The following is a 19,686-nucleotide window of genomic DNA, read 5'->3' on the forward strand; positions in this document are numbered from 1 at the left end:
TAAACACCTCGCGACGTTCGCGCAAAGACGCTGCATTGCAAATGAGCGAGGACTCGATTGGGCACAATATAAATATTTGGAGTCGAGCGTTAATTCGAGACACTTGCGCACGATCGGATTTAAGGGCCTTATTAGTCAAATAAACGGAAAGACACTTTTCAAGATCGAGTGGTCATTATTGCACGAGAGGATTGTGTGAATGTGCTCGTTATTGGAAAATTAAATTATGAATCGTTAGCGAGAAGATGAGTATGTTTTGTGCGAGGAGGTGCTACACTCTACATTTCGCAGAATACTGAATAACAAGTGTAATCTTCAAGCAATTAAAGAAAATAATTAGCAATAAAAAAAACATAAGTACCAAAAAAAGACAAAAATATAGGTCATATATTTTCATATGAAACTATATGGTTATTTTTATTAACCTTACTATTTTCTACTAATTTTGTTGAAATTCTAGAATTACCACATTTTTTTTATATGTAAATAGTATGATATTTAAATATAAATTAATATATACTAAGATTGCTACAATTTTTTGATAGCCATTCTATCAAAAGTTAAAAGTGCCACAAAAAATCATTTTGCGCTTTAGTTTTCAAGATTTAAAAAATAATGTTATTGAATTTTCGTTTTATATTAATTTTGGAGCTCCACAGTGATGTACACATATGTACGCTTGGCATTGATCAGGTTAATTATTTTTATTGTGATGGATAAAGACTGCATTCAACACAACAGCAGTTCAAAGATGAAAATCTCATTTTTTTATATTGCTGTTATATTATTTTTAGAGCTCCATAGATGTCCTTCTATAATAAAAGCATAATTTGATAATGACGTATACATAACTACACTTGGCACTGATCAGGTTAATTAATTTTACTGCAATAGATAAACATTCTACACAACAGTAACACAAATTAAAAAAAATATATAGTCTCATATAGGTATTATTAAATAATATTAATTTAAAAAGAATTCGTCTGGCAAAAATCAAAAGATTTAGGAAGATTTTTGTTTTTAAAATATGTAAAACTTGTTTTTTTAATTAAATTTCTATCACAAAACATTTTTGATCCTTATATTTTTATCTAGGATTTTTAAGTTCTGCAGATCAGACTAGCTAACATACTAATCCGTTTTAAGATATTTAAGGGTAAATTTAAAAAAAATATTGATCCAAAATTAAATAAAAAAACTCGTGCTATTTGGGTGCCCGTTACTTTATGTGTAAGCGAGCTAAAGGAAAGATTCACAGGAAAACTCACCACAAGCGCCTAATTCGTACGTACGTATTGCAAAAAAATGTATGAGTATTTTCTAGTCCCCAACTACACGCACCCAATTAGCACGTTCCCAATTGACCGTGTTATTGGGGGGTCTACTGTATGTATGTATTATAAATATTGGAATATCGAATATATACGCTTGTTTTTTAACTATTCGTTTATATCTGTAATAGAATATTTTGAAATTATTTATTTCTGAAAATAAAAATTGACAAACTCGAAAAACATATGTAAATAAAAACAATGCAGGTGAGCTTTTTAACAGCCCAATTGTACCTTTTTTGGATTGCAAAATTCGTGTTCTCATTTTTATGCTATTTATAACAGACATGGGCATAACAATTAATAGCCAAAAATCAAAATAATAAAAAAAAAGCATTTTGTAATTGCGGAAATTACCCATATTTCCGAATTAATATTGTGCAGCTGTGAACTTTTTCAGTGTTTAGTATAGATTTTTTTTATCTCTTTTAATACAGTACGAATAATGTTTAATTTTAAGTCTGTCTAAAGTAGTTTTTTTAATAATAATAATATTTTTTGAGCATACCAAGTTGCAGTCTTTTCGGTAGTAGATAAATTCTCATAACAAATTATTTTTAAAATTAAAGTAAAAAGTCTTGATACTTTTTGAACTGTATTTTTCGTTTCTTAAATCTTCAGATTTTTTTTCACAAAAAATGGTTGCAGAGAGTTATTCATAAGGTGTCACAAACAATTCATTTCATGGAACAATTATTTTATATATTGCTCATTTAAATTATTGTCTTTATCAAAAATCTTACAGCAAAAGATTGAGAAGGCAAAAACGTTCAGTAATAGAAATTTAAATAACTTTTTTGGGATTATGATAACTGCGGTTTTTTTCACTGGTATTCTTTTTAACTTTTTTTAAATTGAGCTTATAAATATCTAAGTTGAGGTAAGTTTATTTTCAAAATGACTCATTCAAAAAAAATCTAAAAACTCAAGTTTAAAAATACACTAGTTTAATAATATATATCAATTAAAAAAATATAACAATTTCGTGACGACAAAATTGCAAAATATACTTTTTTTTTAAATAACAATATAAATATAGTATATCAGAAAATTTCAGGCTATCGTATTTCAAAATAGCGGTTATTAAAAAAATCGGTAACCGAGTTATTGCGCACACGAAAATTCTGAACATAGTGATTATCTGATTATCTGTCAAATATATTTTACTTTTCTATATTTTTTTATATTTTCAAGTAAAACGTAGTGTAATTATAAGAAATGTAAGTGTATCGAACTAATGTAAATTACTAATCTAATTAAAAAATATTTTTAAATTAAGATCATATTAACATCTGTTATATATAGATATTATTTTTTTTATATATATTGACATATTCTTAAATATATGTATGTACATATATGTGTATATTGATAATCCAAAATCAAAATTGTTTCTGTGCGCAATTTTCGTTAGCGCAATAATTACTGAACCAAAAAATCATAGCTTTTTTAAAAAATAGAAAATAATATAATATATATTATAATTTTTTTATACATGTATTTGAGTTAGATTTGGGTTTGAACAGCAAATGAACGTTTCACAACTGTCAAATTGAGTTTCAATCAGTAATGGGACGATTAATCGGAATCGGGGAATTTTAAACCTAATTTCTAATTTCCAAAACGATCCTTTGATTTTTCGTATGAAAGGCGAAACTGGAGTTTTGGAGAAATTCATATTTTAGTCCTAAAATTACTTAATTATAATGTACAAAAGTAACATTATAAATATTAAATGGTACATATTTTTCCGTAAGGGAAACTTAATGCTCACCCACTTATTGCTACCATGACCAGTTACGACGATGTAGGGGTGTAATTGGATTAATGTGTTTTTTTACTGGACTTTTATGACTGACGCGACAGTTTTTTAGAACAAATTGAACAAGTGTGAGATCTGGCAACTTCACTTGACAGTTGCATCGCTCATGTTGGTTTGAGCCTTTAATTTAATTTTCGCAATCCAATGAGGCGAAACTTCAAAATTAAAAGAAAGTCAAATCAGAATATAATAAAACACTTTAATAAACAAATTTCAAGTACAGTAGACCCCCCAATAACACGGTAAATTGGAAACGTGCTATTTGGGTGCGTGTAGTAAGACTACTCATACATTTTTTGCAATACGTACTCCTTTTGGTTCGCTTACAGCCAAATAGATTGTCCCTAATTTACCGTGTTATTGGGGGGTCTACTGTATATTGAAATTACTCCACGGACCACCACAATTCTTAAACTGACGGATCGTCAAAGTGAAACGCGTTTCACATAACAAAGATTTATCGCAGACGTCGTGTTTACATGTAGAGGGAATCACTTGCTCTCAAAAGTGATTCAGAGATCTTTAGTGGAAGTTTCTCTACCCAAAGTGTTCCCACCAGGATAGTATGAATAAACTGATGGCGAACGGGATCGAGGAAATGACACAGTATGGCACTTTCCGACATTAAAGGGAGACGGTTAACAGAAGCCCATCTCTATAGAGAATCTAAATCACTCTATAGAGAGGAGTACGCAACAGATCGAATGCATTTAAGCAATTTTAAATTATTTGCATACAGAATAAAACTTGAATTTGTCACTAATAAATAATGTGAAGAGTAGAAAACCCAGGTTGGACTCTTGAGGAACCCTTGAAGGGGTGAAATACTCTTTCGATTATCGGCCGTCATGGGTTACAAGCTGTCTACGATCGCTCAAATAACCGAGTTAAATCATCCGAGCAACCGTGGTCCGATAATTTTTTAAATAAAAATCCACGTCAAAGGCCTTTTCAAAATCCTACTTGAATTACCATCGAGAGATTTTGTCACCGTTTTAGTGAAAGACAGAAGGTTAGTAAGTGATAATTATTTGATACATAGTTCTTGAAGCATGTGTAAAATATATGTAAATATAATTATTAGATTCCAGTAGACCTAATTCGATAAAACCCATATGCCACGACATTTGAGACATCACCGTCAGTAAATGAGTACATCAAAATTCAATTTCACGAATGGGGAAGATGAACGATTTCCATATAAATCCGATTGCAAAATAATGGGGGGCGCAAACGCAAGCAAATTTTTCAATAATAAAAACTAATTTATTTTACTGCATCAAACACAATTGTAACACTCTCGTCCCCTCCGGAGAGACACTAATGACACTTTGATCTGGGGGACACATTCTCCCTCGCCACACACTCGAAGAAAAAAAACTGCGAATCTTCTCATTATTGCAAAACATTTTTTTTAACACGTATCGCCCGGAATATGATAAACGCATTCAATATGTACGAGGGCGGAATAAATAATAGAAGAGAAGATAACAGAGCACAAACACACACGGTCGCATTTGAATAAAGTAGTAGAAACAAGATCGGCAAGCTGCGTGCAACGCACATATAGGGTTCGTGCGTTACGCAGAGTAAATAAATAATAAGAAGCTAACGTTCGGGGATGGAATGTTTTGTTTTTTAACAGGCGCAAAACAGCAAAAATAACGAGAGCGATTCCCAAGAGCGCCTAGAAGAGGTCTTCAGGGGGTGCAATTAAAAGTGGAATTAAAACGCGAATTTGTATGCGTTTTGATGATGATAAAAGTTGAAAGAGAAAAAATGTTATATTGCAAATCTACCAAATGTTATATTAAATTGTTGATTTGATCTATCCGGAGAAACAAAACTGCCTCCTAACATACACGCATATATAGATATAAAACGAACGTGTCCGGAAGTCCACCCCGGGGGTGAATCGAACACAGTGTACATATTGCATAAGAAACCCTTGCGAGTAAATTAGAACGGGGACAAGCAGTGTTTAATATTAAAGCGCGTACGGGCCGTGCCGATGTTTGTTTACATGACGAAAAAATGTTCATATGTTGTACATGTAAACATGCGGGATATATGCGAACAACGCGGGAGCATACATCGTGTTGTTATTATTATCATCAACGTTAAATTCAAATTTATGTTCCTTTAAATAATTTGTTTTATATCAAAAATGCAAATTATTATCAAAAAATAATGTATCCCATTGTTTAATTTGTTTTATCATGCACCCTCCGTTATATTCTTTGTTCTGTGGTTACCATACAGTTGTTTTTGTATAGCGTTGATCTTAAAGGCGTCAATTTATTGAATAATTATAATTATAATGATACCATATGGTATCCAAAAAGAGGACAAATCAATCTTAAGATGTCCTCCTTTTTTAAAAATATCAGTATAAAAGTAACAAGACCAGCCGCCATATATACTGTATAATTTTTTTGAAAATCCATATTTGATAGTATATATGTATGTGGTTCATACATTTTTTAATATCGCATATGGCATCCCAATAAATATGTTATATCTTAAAAAATCGTGAAAATAAAAATAAAAAACCAATTAACCCTTTTAGTGCCAAGCGAAATTAGGCGGTGTATACTAAGAATGTAAAGCACTTTTTTGGAAAATATATACAATTTTATAAACATGTTTAAAAAAAATATTTCTAAATAACTTTATATGTGAATCACTATTTATTATAGCAGCAAAATTAAATCAAACTTATAAGTAAATACACAAAAAATATTTCATAATAAAAAAAAAATACAAAATTAAAAATGGACACCGGGGTCCTTACGGCATTTAAACGGTTAAGGTTGTTTAAAGCGTTTATTTTTAAGCTTATTTTTAATATTCAGTAGGCCCATCCTTAGCTGTAATTACAACTACAACCTTTTTTGGCATACTGTCAACTAATGACTTGCAGATGGACGTTACTGTTTTATTACGTATTCTATATCTTTGTATATTATGGGTTTTTAATTTATTGTATTATGTATAATAAAATATATATATCATTGTTAATATATTAAATATAATGATTTAGAATATATTGCTTTTTTCACGTTATTCGGAAATAATATGCTTACCCCCCGAAGCAATTTTTTTATACATACATGATACACTCTTTGAGGTGAGATAGATCATTGTTAGATAATTTTTTTATATCTAATATTATGTACGGCCTATCTAGGTTTAAATATTCATCTGTAAGATTAGTCAAATCAAGATAAATCTTATCTGTATTGTGCGATCAGAATTAAAATTAATAATTCCGATCTCTAAGACACGATAGAAATTTAAAAACACTTTTTGAAACCAGTTCTTTCAGGTATTTGTAACCGACTATACCACTGGTTTTGACCATTTTTGCCCAAGTAGCAAAAGCCGATATATATTGGATTTCGGCAATCAAAGGGTTAAAAATGTCAATATTACAATTGTGTTTTATTGATTTATTTTTAATATTGTAATTAAAATAATTAAATACTTAAGACTATTTTCATTATCGTTAGTTAAGCAAGAGTTGAATAAGTTTTATTTTAAAAGACGCATTTAAAATTAAAAATAGTTTAAAAAATACTGTTTTCAATTGCAACGAATAAAATGGTTCGTTGTTTTAAAATGAACGGTCAGTAACTGTTAAATAAAACGGATAATTATTAGTTAATAATTATTAACGGTCAGTAAATCTTATAATGCGGTTATTATAGCGTTAATTTTAGCTTTTGTTTGTTTTAAAATTAATATAACTTCTTAATCATAATCAGAAGTTAAAATGTTTGCCATATTTATTAGAGCATTCTTTTACGTTAATTGAAATAACAATATGACCCCAAAAATCTTATTTTGCAATCGATTGCTAAGTATTCATAATTTAAAATTAACAATTTTAGCAATACTTATATTATTAATATTTTATTAATAAAAAGTTTTTTTTATATTTATAGCAAAATTTAAGTATTTTTTTTAATTAAAAATTGTATTATAAAGTTTGGTAGCTTTCTTTGTTAAATTACCATCTATTAAAAGCAAAAAAACAATGAAATAGTTTTTCTAAAAATAAATCACTAATAGCAATAAAACAAAACGAGTATTATTATTATTATAATATCAATAACTTTTTGACTAATGATCAGCAAAACTTAATTTAAATTAGGTTTTGCTTATCATTATTTTTTATATGCGCGTTGGTTATAAAACTAACGCACCTATAAAAACGCGCTTTAAGCTCCAAACCTTACTTTAATGATAGTATAATTTACAACTCATTATTAACATAAACAATTTTTATTTATTACAACTTTATAAGTGAACTTTAGACGTTTTAATAAATCATAAATATTCAACAATATATTTGCTTTAAACTATGATTCTAAAACACATTAGTAATTAGATTTATATACATATTATAATGGTTTATTTTATTTTGTATTTAAAAAAAAAATATTATTTGTGTAAATCTGAAAAATTACTTTTATCTTGTGATTTTTTAAATACTCTAAATCAAAAACTATTTTGTGTTCTATTAATTATTATGTTTTGACACATCATGTACACATGCACCTTGAGTTTCTTTTATTGAATTAAATAAAATACATTAAATGCAACGCTTTTTTTTATATAATACCAATTGAAAGAAAACGTTTAAATTAACATTTTATTTATGATTATGTCTTTTTCATGGCCAAAGACTATTAAATTAAATTAGTTTGAATGAATGACTTTTTCCTGCTAAGCAAATATATTATTTGACATTATTTGCGATTATAAATTAGGCGATTAGACAAAATACACTCAACTCAATTGGGTAGAATAATTAATCTAAGCCTGAGCTTTGAGAATTGTTACTTGATGTGCTTACATGGGTTCGTATTGGTTAAGTTGCTAAACTAATTTTACTAAGTCTGAAATAATCTTTATTTGATATAAAAGTCGTTATCAATGTTAAAATCAGAATTCTTTAATAAATATTATCAAAGTTTTGAGTTAAGATTAAAATATAGGATTTCTACCGATAAAGAAAAATTATATTATTCAACTTTCGTCGAAACGAGAACTTCTTAAAATAAAAGCAATATTAACTTAACCAATACATACTAAATTATTCACTGCGATTTTCTTCTTTTAATTTTAATTATTCCCCAAATTTATTATAAAATATAATAATATTTATATTAAAACTCTAGGAATTCTCTGATTATTTCAAGTGAAAAAGACTGCTTAACGAAACAGTAGAGCATACAATTAAAAATGTAATCTTTAATAGATTTAACCATAAGAAATTTAAGAGCAAAAGATTTGTCAGAACTTTTTTTTCAGCATGTATCAAAACCAAATCATCATTTGCCCGGAATATCCACCATTCAAAATGTATGATGTTTATGTTCCTTCAGGCAGGTAATGATTTATCCAATGTAACAAAAGAGAAGTCATATCATTTTGACCACGTTTTGTACATTATGGGTTTGCTCTTGTGTTTTTGCGGCGTTTTTGTAATTTGAGATGCTCAATCCTCCTGTGTAAAAAAAGGGCCGCTAAAGGTCGACAGTATCCAGAATTAAACATAATATATCATCATATTTTATTTTATTTTTAATTGTACTTTTATGTCTGTGACCAACTCGCATTCAGCAAAAACAAAAAACATAAAACTTTGTATGCGAAATTATTTATATTTACACGAAATATGAGAAAAAACATGTTTTTGCTTATTTTAACCCTTTTAAATTATAAAGAAAAATTTATACATGCATTGTTGAGTCAGATTAATGATGAGAACCATCAATGTTGGTATGGTATTGGTATGTAGTTCTTCATACAAAATGTTTGGACATTGGTTGTTTTTCAAAAATAAATAAAATGTCATATGTCCATATATTTTCAATTTTTTGAAGCCATAGCAGTGGGAACGCTCATTACTGAACGTTCCCACTGCTACGGCGACTGCACGATTTTATTGCTTTTGACGTGAATTTTTGACTTCTGAGAAGAAATAATTGTTTTTTGCGCTCTTGGTCAAAATTCGGTTTAAACACGCTTCATTATTATAAAAATGTAGGCAGAAAAATATGAAATACTGTGAATATTAATGAAATCGAAATATTAAAAAAAAATATCACTGACTTATCAACTTTTGCTTCCCCCCCCCCCTTTGGAAAAAGTCTAACGTCCCTGGATTTAACACTTTGAACACGCGTGATTATTAACAGCTGTCTGATTTACAGTGCAGTGCTGCCAACATAAGAAACTCTAATTGGATTTTTTTGTATAGAGGCAAATTTACTTTTAAAAAAATTATATTTAACTAGTACAATTAGGTGTAACACAAGCAATAAAAAAATACGTAAGGGAGAAGTTGTAACATATAAAGGAACGATCAATAATAATATAGTATTTGTATGGAAGGACAATAAATAGTCAGTCATAGTTCGAAAAATATACAATTGAAGAATATAAACATTAAATATATAAATATGTAATTAATTGTGATGTACATACACAAATATATTTAATGTTTCATATAGCAAATTAAGCAATTAAAAATATGTTGAGAACTATTGGTATTGTGTGAATTACAATAGTGAACAATTTATTAAATATTATTTACAAGTATAGAATGAAACGTATGTTCTTTTGTCATTGCATTCCTGTGTATTTTTTCTAGGTAGTGGTCCCAACATCTGGAACGGGTACAGGGTATAACCTAAATAAATTGTATATAAATAATAAGTAAGAAGCTTAATTTTGGTGTTTAAATACATTGGACCGCAGTGGATTTTTTGTCCGTTAAAGGTTAACGTAACTTAGCTTAATAAAATTAACTTTGGCATATACCTTATTGAGATTAAGTTTTAGTAATACTTTTTGGTGCATTTCAATGATTGATATCAAACATTTAAGATTAGCAGTATATTATATTGAAAACACAATACATTTTTATTGCATATCAAAAAATCTACACAAGCGATAAAATCAAACTCGACATTTCAACGCACACGACAGCGCTTAACTTTGACCCCAAAAGGTTAAGCCCGCTTTCCACGCTGTCGTCTTCTTATTGCACCGAAAAAAATGGAACAACCATAAAAGGGGTACGATGCGTTCTTACATTGAAGAGATAAAAAAAAAACATCTCATCGGACAGAGGGTGCATGTAGCACGTCTCGGCCGACTTCATCCGTCAGCCTCCGGTGGGAGCTAACTTAGGAAAAGCCAAGCGACGGTGTAGGATGGGGGTTGAAAGAGAATGTAGTGGAATCTAGATCTCGGGGGTGGGGAAGCGGGTGGCTGAAAGGCTAAACCGCCGATCCACCCCGTTTGTTATTCTTGCAGTGCGCGCGCAAATAAATATTACATAATGGTCGGCGGGCGTCTCTCAGGTTAGGAATTACAAAAGTTGGTCGCGCCACGCTAATACTTCATATTTGTAAATAAATGTATGTGCGGAACGTCTGCGGAGTTCGGGCGTTACCCGCCGGGCGTGACGGGCAAAGAAATAGCGACATTAAAATATTCACGGGGGTGGGCGCCCGCCCCCCGACTGCGGCCCTGTTTCAGCGGGGGATTCGCCCCCCGACGGCAGCTTGAAACCCGACCGCGGCGGCGGCCGCTACGAAAGAAGATTCGAAAATAAACTATTTTTGGCGCCCCGGGCGGATGCCCGCCCTCCGCCCCTGCAGGCTCGGAGTGGCCGCAGCTCGGATTGAATGAAACAATATTGACATTCGAGTAAACTTGAAAAATAGCTATCGTAGAATGACGAGTTGTAGCATTGATCGTAACTAGGTCTGAACCACGTGCGCTCTAATGCACTATTCTACAATATTAAAAAAAACACGTTGTACGGCATGTGAAAAAAATAAGGACAATGCTTAAGAAGTTTATATGCCGTATAGTTCACGCACTTGTAACGCGTTAAACGAGCCGCTTAAATTTAGCCACCATAACCGGGCGCCTGCTCTGGCTGTGCTTAGTGTTCGCAGTCACTAGAAGACAAAGTCGTTAAAAAATTGCAGATTGTTATATGAAATAGCTGACGACTAGAGATTGCAATACCGGTAATACCGCTATTGGGGCAAAATTTGACCTTTTAGTATAAAATATATTTTTTAAATCGATATTTTTATACGGTATGCGCGACGTGTCAATAATATGAATACATTTGCTTAATCTCAGGCAAGTCTAACGGTACCTATACACTATTTGCGTTAACACAGTCAGTCCGGGAGCTATGTGTTATGTAAATGACATGCTTTTTCTGGCTACTTTCAAGAAATAGTATTCATAGTAATTCATTAAACGACAATTTTCTGGCTAAATTAATTCAGAATTCACGTCAAAAGCAATAAAACTGTGCCGTCGCTATCGCACATGGCAACACGTGGTTCTGCAGCGTTCATATTAGGACGTTTAAACAATATTACGACTTAAAATTAGTGAGAATCGAATGAAGCATATCTAAACCGAATTTGAATAAACTCAGAAGTAAAAAAATCCACGTCAAAAGCAATAAAATCGTATCGGTAATCTAGCGTTCATAATAATATCAAATGATGAACATATAAACAGTATTTTAACCAATAGGAGAGCGCAAAAAACAATTATCTTTTCTCAGAAGTCAAAAATCCACGTCAAAAGCGATAAATTTAACAAGAAAGAAAACCGTCATTATACAAGAGGCGCATTTATTAAACGTATATTTAAATTTGTATAAGAATTATGTTTAATGACGATTCTGAGAATTAAATCTAGTACTCTGCTTCAAGCGAGACATTTGAAAAGTGGAAACTATGGATTACCATGCAAGATGATTATATGCAAGGCATGTGCATCATCGTTGTGCCAGTTTACCCGAGAATATTGCTGCTGTAAGTGAAAGTGTGGCCGAAGACCCGGAAAAGTCATTAAAAATTACAACGAAAGGATCGGCTGCTGCAAAAGGTCAAAAAGCGGTCATTTAATTGATATTATTTTTCAAGTGCTCCTTAAATTTGTGAGTTTGATCATTCTTTAAGAAAAAATATCATGAGTGTATATGATTGTGAAATTTAATCGTCTCAATTCAAGACTAAAAAAAGCACGTCAAGTTTGATCAAAATGCAGCGATCATCCAGCTAATCGTTGCACTCGCTTCTTAGAACAACAAAATTAAAAAGTAACTTTTGTTTGATGGACATCTCCTACGTCGAATTGTGAAATAATGTGGCTTACTATGCCTATTGACTTCCGGTGATATATTGTTTCCCGTGACCGTTTTGCAACAAAGAAATATTCTTTCAATGCAGCGAAAAATCCTTGCGTGTTATTTATGTGATAGTTTATTCGTAACAAGGGCTTTTGTGTGGTCCTATCCTTTACATTATTGTCTACTTTATCCTCATTGATGAACGATCATTTTTGGTCACAGTCATTAAGCGAGTTTAAAGAGTAAGATCACCCACAAAATGTTAAGATTATTCTTATGTTTTCTTCGATTTTAACTCTTACCACTAGATCGTAAGCTCAACAAGAAGCAAAACGATCAGAATTGTGGGGGGGAAAAATCTTGGATTTTGCAACACGATTAGCCAAAAACGACACCGTCGTGATGCCGCAGTCACCGTATGCCTCCCTGCGACTTTTTCCCATTCTCGCAGGTAAAGAAGACAATGGACAATGCGACCATGAGTGAACTGATGATTATACTAAATATTGCATTAAATAAAAAGTATATATATTAGAAACTACATATTTTGAAAGGAACAGTATCAATATTGAAGAGTAGTAAAATACTTTTTGATAACAATAATTTTCGTTGTGTGTATATTTCAGGATTATATACAAAAACCATTGCAATTAGAACAGAGCATCTGAAATATCAAGTAATATTAGAACTTGTATTTAATTAATAATTTTAGATATTAGATAATCAGCATTAATTATAAGCTTAATATTTAAAAATATATAATATAGCAATATATAATTACCAATATATAAAATAAATGGCCTATAAAACGAATTGTTTGTGCGTTACAATAATAAAAAATGAGCATTAAATAAATATATTTATGTTCAATAAAAAATATTTAATTGAGCAACATTTTATTTGTAGTGTGCACTAAAAGTAATATTATGTGTATTTAAATAAATAAGCCGTGTTGCCAACAACCTGGTCAGTACTTATATCAAAACGATAATTTTTGAACTAGATATTATTTTGTAGCGATTTGTAAACATACACATATAACAATTGTATCCTAAAATTAAAATTTTATTGAATAAATATGTACTATCATTGTAAATCAGGTAAATTTAAATAATGTCAAAAAGCTTAATTAACAAGTGCGCATTCCTTAGCGAATTTCAGTGGAAAAAACATACACAAACCGTAGCTTTGAAAAACTTTTCAAAAGTAAACCAATAAACATTTATTAGTCGCCAAAAGTAAACATTGTAAGGATCCTACATTGTACTAACGAGTCAAGTGGTATATGTCGATGAATAATACCTAAAAGAGCTGGGTTCGAATTCCTAATGAAAGCAAGTGTGTTTTTTTTTAAATTTTAACGTACGTAAATCAAAATTAGTGATTATTATATAAATATAATTTCAATAAATTACTAAAATAATACTAAAAAAATATATTATTTTCCCCTAAATTGCTTATGATTGATCCAAAATATAACTGTCACTTTAAAAAATATCTTAAATACTATCGTGCAACTAGAAAAATCGTCGTATTTTAATCGCGAATTTATAAACACAAGTATTTGTAAAGAACGTAAGATTTGTTTTTTACGTTATTATTAATCTGATTGAGTAAATTCCAATCAATAATAAGCTTACACCTCAATTTGGTTAATTTTTTTTAATACGCAAAATCAAACATACTTGATTCCACGCATGTAGACCTACATCAGGAACCTCTCTCACTGCCAATGCAGTGTGTTAGTTTGAATATAAAATTCAGTTTTTGTGTACTCTACTTTGATTTTTTTTTATATATACGATACCAGTTATCTAAAGTTTAAATATACTACAATTTTCTGAGCCAGCCGACCCTGAAAATGAGTACCATCAAAAAAGTAGTCACGATCATTGGTTTAAATATGTATAATCCTTTCAATTGCGACCGGATTTTAACTTGTTTTATTATAGTTTACTCATGTAATTATATTCAAATGTATCACAGATGCAATGTAAGAATCATGAAGGAAAATTGTAGTAAATGCAATGTTGAGATATAAATAGAAAGTTTTAAAGACACTGCTTTATTAAGTGTGAGTTCGAAGTCTATCTCTTCATTTAGTTTCGCATCGAAATGACTCGATTAATTCAATGGAATGTCTATCTGTTATAAAATATACTCTTCTTCTATAACCTTCTCAATAGCATAAATAAAAGCCTTTATTGTGAAACCTTCCAATGAAATCGATACGTAATATAATATATAACATAAAGAAAAGCTTAATTAAATAGCATTGCTTAATATATAATACGTATATAATATATTAGCAAACATTTCAATCCAATTTTTAGAATTTCCATAAGCGATGTGTTTGCGCATTCGATGTTCGACACAGCAAATGGCGCATTTAAAAGTAGCCCGACTATCCCCGGTTTCGGTATTTTCGAATAAAATGCCCGTTTCGGATGTGTTTTCGCAATTCGAACGTCTGGAAAACTCCAATAGAAATTGCAGATTGAAAAGTTCGAACTGATACCATTTTAACCCTTTGAGGTCGGTTGAACGGAGCGTAATTTCGGCTTATCAATTTGATTACGCAGATAGATACGAATCTGATAGATATTAAGAAAATCTTGTGAATTTATATAACTGAATCGATAAACCTTGTAAAAAATATATAGTTGCTAGAAAATGCTTTTTCATTTTTAACCTTCATGTATCAATATGACTTTAAAATTAAAATATAAAATATACTAAATGTTTGAATTTTATGGATCAATCGCAAAGAATCATGGGATCATATTTTGTCTTTAGAAGTTTTGATTGCTATTTATCTCTAAATTTGGTACTCACTGTCACTGGCATTGAATTCAACCCTGCCGGTAGTTATTATAAATTCACACTTTGCGCTCACAATTTCACGCTTTGCGCTCGAAACCTTGCTTTGAACTATTATATATAGCGTTTTTAGATATAAGATAAGATCAGGCATCGTGTTTCGTACAATTTACAATATTATTATTGGATACCACTGATTTGTTTTGCAAGAAATAGAGCCGGAGTTTAAGGATGTTATTTACTAGCTATTCTACAATATTTTTATTTACGTGTTGAAATCGATATTTTCACGACGGAGTATAAATATTGTCCCGCAACTTTCGGATAAAGAATAAATTATGATACATGCATTTATTATAGATATTACAACATATCTAAATAATGCAGTTTAAAGATAATTTACTGCTATTATGAAATTAATACTTTTAAAATCAAATAACGTTTGTTAAAGAAGCATATACTTAAGGATGGAATAGCGTAGTCCGTAACGTCTCAGACCAGTAACTCTGAGGTTGCGGGTTCGAGCCCCGGAAGCGACACTCGAATTTTTATTTCTAAAAAATGCGCTATTATAAAAAAACCGGTCCCAGCTGAAGTGACATTTATTTGTTATAAATTGTATTACACATAATAATTTATAATCATTAAAATAGATGTCGCCGATTCTCAGACTTTCAGTCTGGTGGTTAATGGTTGTAGGTATTCATTATATCTGATTGACTTACTCAATTGGTACAGATTTACACCGTTGTAACGCATTGGCCTTAAGCCTGACAGGTTACAATTGAAGATTTAATAAAATAAATATAATTAAGAAAATTTATATTATTTTATGTGTTGTAAATATGTATCTGTAATTGGTTGGCAAACATAAATGACAATGTAAATTTTCGAGAACGATTTAAGAATTTTCTTAAAAAAAACTCTTTTATATTGATATTGACAATGTACCACATCACTTCAATTGGAAATTTTGGAGTTACAAAATAATGAAATGTTGAAAAGGATATTTGCGTCAGAAAATATTCAACTATTTTATGGAGGCTTACCCCAAAAATTTTAGGGATTAATGTTTCGCGAAAAAGATAATAATAGTAGCATTTAGAAACACGTATATTGCGAAGGAGCATTTTCTGCAATGGGTTTTAGAAAGAATACATTTTCTTCCGTATTGGCTGATGAACATCTGCAGGCTTGCATTCGGATTTCCACCTCCCGTTTTAAAGCAGATATAGAAAAGTTAGTGAAGGAAAAACAGCCACAAAAGTCATATTAGGGAAAGAAACGTAATTTTCAATGTTTTTCGTTTGATTTCACATACAGTAGACACGGTAAATTAAGGACGTGCGAGCCAGAGAGGATATCTCACCATACGAGCCTGATCCGTACAGTCCGTTCAAGATATGAACGCTCATCTTCATAGTATTGGTGAGAGAATATAATAGGATGACCATGTGAAATTACAAGTGCAATTAATTTTTACTTTTTTAATTTAATTTGTTGAGGAAAGTGTAAAATATCACTTTCTTACTTTTTTTGTTTATTTATTCATATTTAACTCAAAAACATGAGAGCGGTTTTGGTATCACTCTCCAGGTTAAATATCTGTTCAATATAATATTTTTTTAAATACCAATAGAATATTACAGGAATTGTTTTATTGATTACAAAATACCACAACATGACAATAATTTATAATAAAAATTTAGCACATTGTAATTTTTAATTCAATTTCCAACGTGTGGTCATCCTACCCTTAAAACAGCCCTGATTTAGTATTTGTAACTATGTATGTATGTATGCATGCATGCATGCGTACACGCACCCTTATTTCCAACACAACGATGATGAGCGCTAACATCTTGGATGTTCTATATACATACGTATTGCAAAAAAATGTCCCCCAACTACACGCACCCAAATAGCACGTTCTCAATTCACCGTGTTATTGGGGGGGTCTATTGTATTTAATTCGATCTCCTACATGCTTAAATATTTTTGTATTTTTAAATAAATATTGTATCATGAATTATTTTTTACACTCCCTATATCACGAGTTTCAAACCGATAGGTCTTTTAAAAATAGTTTTCTGTGGGGTCACGCGGATTAAAAGTAATCCAAAAATTTAAATTAGTGGTTATTAAGGGATTTTTTTACTTCGCGGCTTACTTTCTTGTGCAAAAGTAATTTTTAATAAAAGATTTTTTTGGATTTTGATTGGAAAATTTTAAAAATATCGCTGCGCGACTATTTTTAGTTTTTCAGAATTAAAAGTACACATTTTATATGGTAAAAATTATCTTGTGATTTACTTGTTGATCGCGATTGACTGGTTAAGAACCCCATACATATCCTCTTAATTACTTGTGGTCCGGTAAACTAAAAACTGAATGTGGTCTACGACTCTAAAAAGGCTGTAAAAAACCACTGTTCAACAACTAAAGTATCGTGTGTACAAGAGAGAGTACACATTTACATAAATTAAAATAAAATATCCGGCAAATAAGTCAGCAAAGAAAAGTATATGAGAAAAACGAAGGAGCTGATTTTTTTATTTGGAATAAATAATTTTGCAAACATTGTTCAAATCTGGACCTCAAATTTGTGAAAACGCTGGCACTTTGCGCGTAGAATAGCAGCCATTTATATTTTTAATATTCTCTTTCAATTGGACTATCGTAGCTTGGTTTGTTGTTGTAATCATTACGCTTTAAGTATCCCTAGAAAAAAAAGGAGTCAAGTCAGAACTCATGGGGGAGGCCATAGACTCAGTTCGCATCGCCTCGATGCGAAATGAGTTTTCACAAATTTGAGGTCCAGATTTGAACAATGTTTTCAACGCGATGGTGCACACCTGGATAATCTTATTTTGAAGATATGATTTTCCTGAATGTTTACTTTAATGTGGATTTTTAAAAAAGTCGATAAAATGTATAGTATTTTTTGAATGATTTATTTCAAACAACCCATTTTTATGCCCACCCAGTACAATGAATCTTAATGAATTTTAAATATTAAAAAAAAGAGCACTGACTAGTTAAATTTTGTCCCCTATAAAATATGATTTCAGGGTTTGATACTGTGTGACTTTGAAGTCATTTTTGCTTCAATCTTGCCTTTTAATCCGATGCGATCAAATACTCTTGTTACTACAAAACCATCACGTTTAACCCTTCCAAAGTCTCTCTTACACCCACAGGCATTACTGCAAACTTTTCGATCTCACCGCCAATGAAATCCAGTGGCTGCTCTGACAAAGTCGTGAAGAAGCATTATGCGCTCTCCTCGCATACCAGATTCGACTTGCTGCACACCTCTGCCTCGTCATTCTCTCTACCTGTGACCGAACAGATATCGATCTGAGAGGTCCTCTCCTACGTGCAGAAGATGACACCAGACCGACTTTTCCAGTTATTCAAAACACACATACACACACTAACAGAAGATGAAATCCCATCGGTTTATCTACAATCTTGCACTTTTCCTCCCGGTCAACGTGTGTTCGCACCTTTGGAAATCGCTGACGCGCGTTATGGCGCTATGGTACAGGGTGTCCCGCCACTACTTCTCCGTCTCAGAGCTGACGTGTGGGATTTTTCGAAATTGAAAACGTCTAATTCGCGAGCGACCGGTTCCATCTTCTAATCTTGCGTTTTACTATGTAGTATGTACATATATCCCTACGTGCGTATTGTCAGATAGGAGTTGTGGCGATGGAAATATATTTGCATAAATTTGCACTCGCGACATCCTGCCGTTTCTTTTTTTTTGTTCACGCATGCGCGCACTGTACGCTGATTATGCTGCATTTCCTTGTTGGCTCATTAAATTGCGGGCATCCTTGAAACATTTTTTTGGTAAAAGTCAGCTGAGCAGAATTTTTAAGGTTCATTATATGGTATGCATTTTTGGTCCATAATACAAAATAATTCATTCCAGAGTAATATTTTTATAGTTCATTTCCTCAAAATATAAATATTTGTTTACATATAAACATATATAGTATATATGTAGTGAAGCATATAATACACAATAGGTTTCAAAGCGATCGCCACAACACAATCATTATACAAAAAAAATCAGATCGGAATATTCCAGAAGAGCCTGGGTCAAAGACAGTTATGGGCCGTCACAATTGTGAGGCGGCGGTTTTGTCTGATTTATAAAAGTGTAATATATTTGATGATAGCAATTAATTAATTAATGCTTTTTGACAAAAAAAAATGAAATTACACCTCGTATTGTATTCAGTATAAATTGATGATTATTTTAAATAAGTCAACACTAGTATTTCTAGTAAATTGATTTAATGCAATATTAAATATCTTTCAGGCGCATCTTTTCGTTCTCTCCATTCTTAGGTACGCGGAGCGCGACCAACCACAACCTTTTTCCTTTTCTGATATTCTATATGCATTTCATTAACTCTATTAGTAATGCTGAATTAATGACTTTCAGGCGCCTTTTTATTCTCTCCATTCTTAGGTATGCGGAGCGCGACCAACCGCAACTTTTTCCTTTTCTG

At 31.2% G+C, this 19,686-nt stretch overlaps 1 protein-coding gene across 12 annotated transcripts in view; it reads right to left on the reverse strand.

The window, feature by feature from the left end:
- Positions 1-19,686, reverse strand: part of LOC148229101 (homeobox protein PKNOX1-like) — a 66,639-nt gene that overhangs the window by 7,074 nt on the left and 39,879 nt on the right. The window lies entirely within an intron of this gene.

Source organism: Plectrocnemia conspersa, unplaced genomic scaffold, assembly GCF_051122295.1.
Source record: "Plectrocnemia conspersa isolate PC_06_02 unplaced genomic scaffold, ASM5112229v1 ptg000011l, whole genome shotgun sequence".
Lineage (NCBI taxonomy): Eukaryota > Metazoa > Arthropoda > Insecta > Trichoptera > Polycentropodidae > Plectrocnemia > Plectrocnemia conspersa.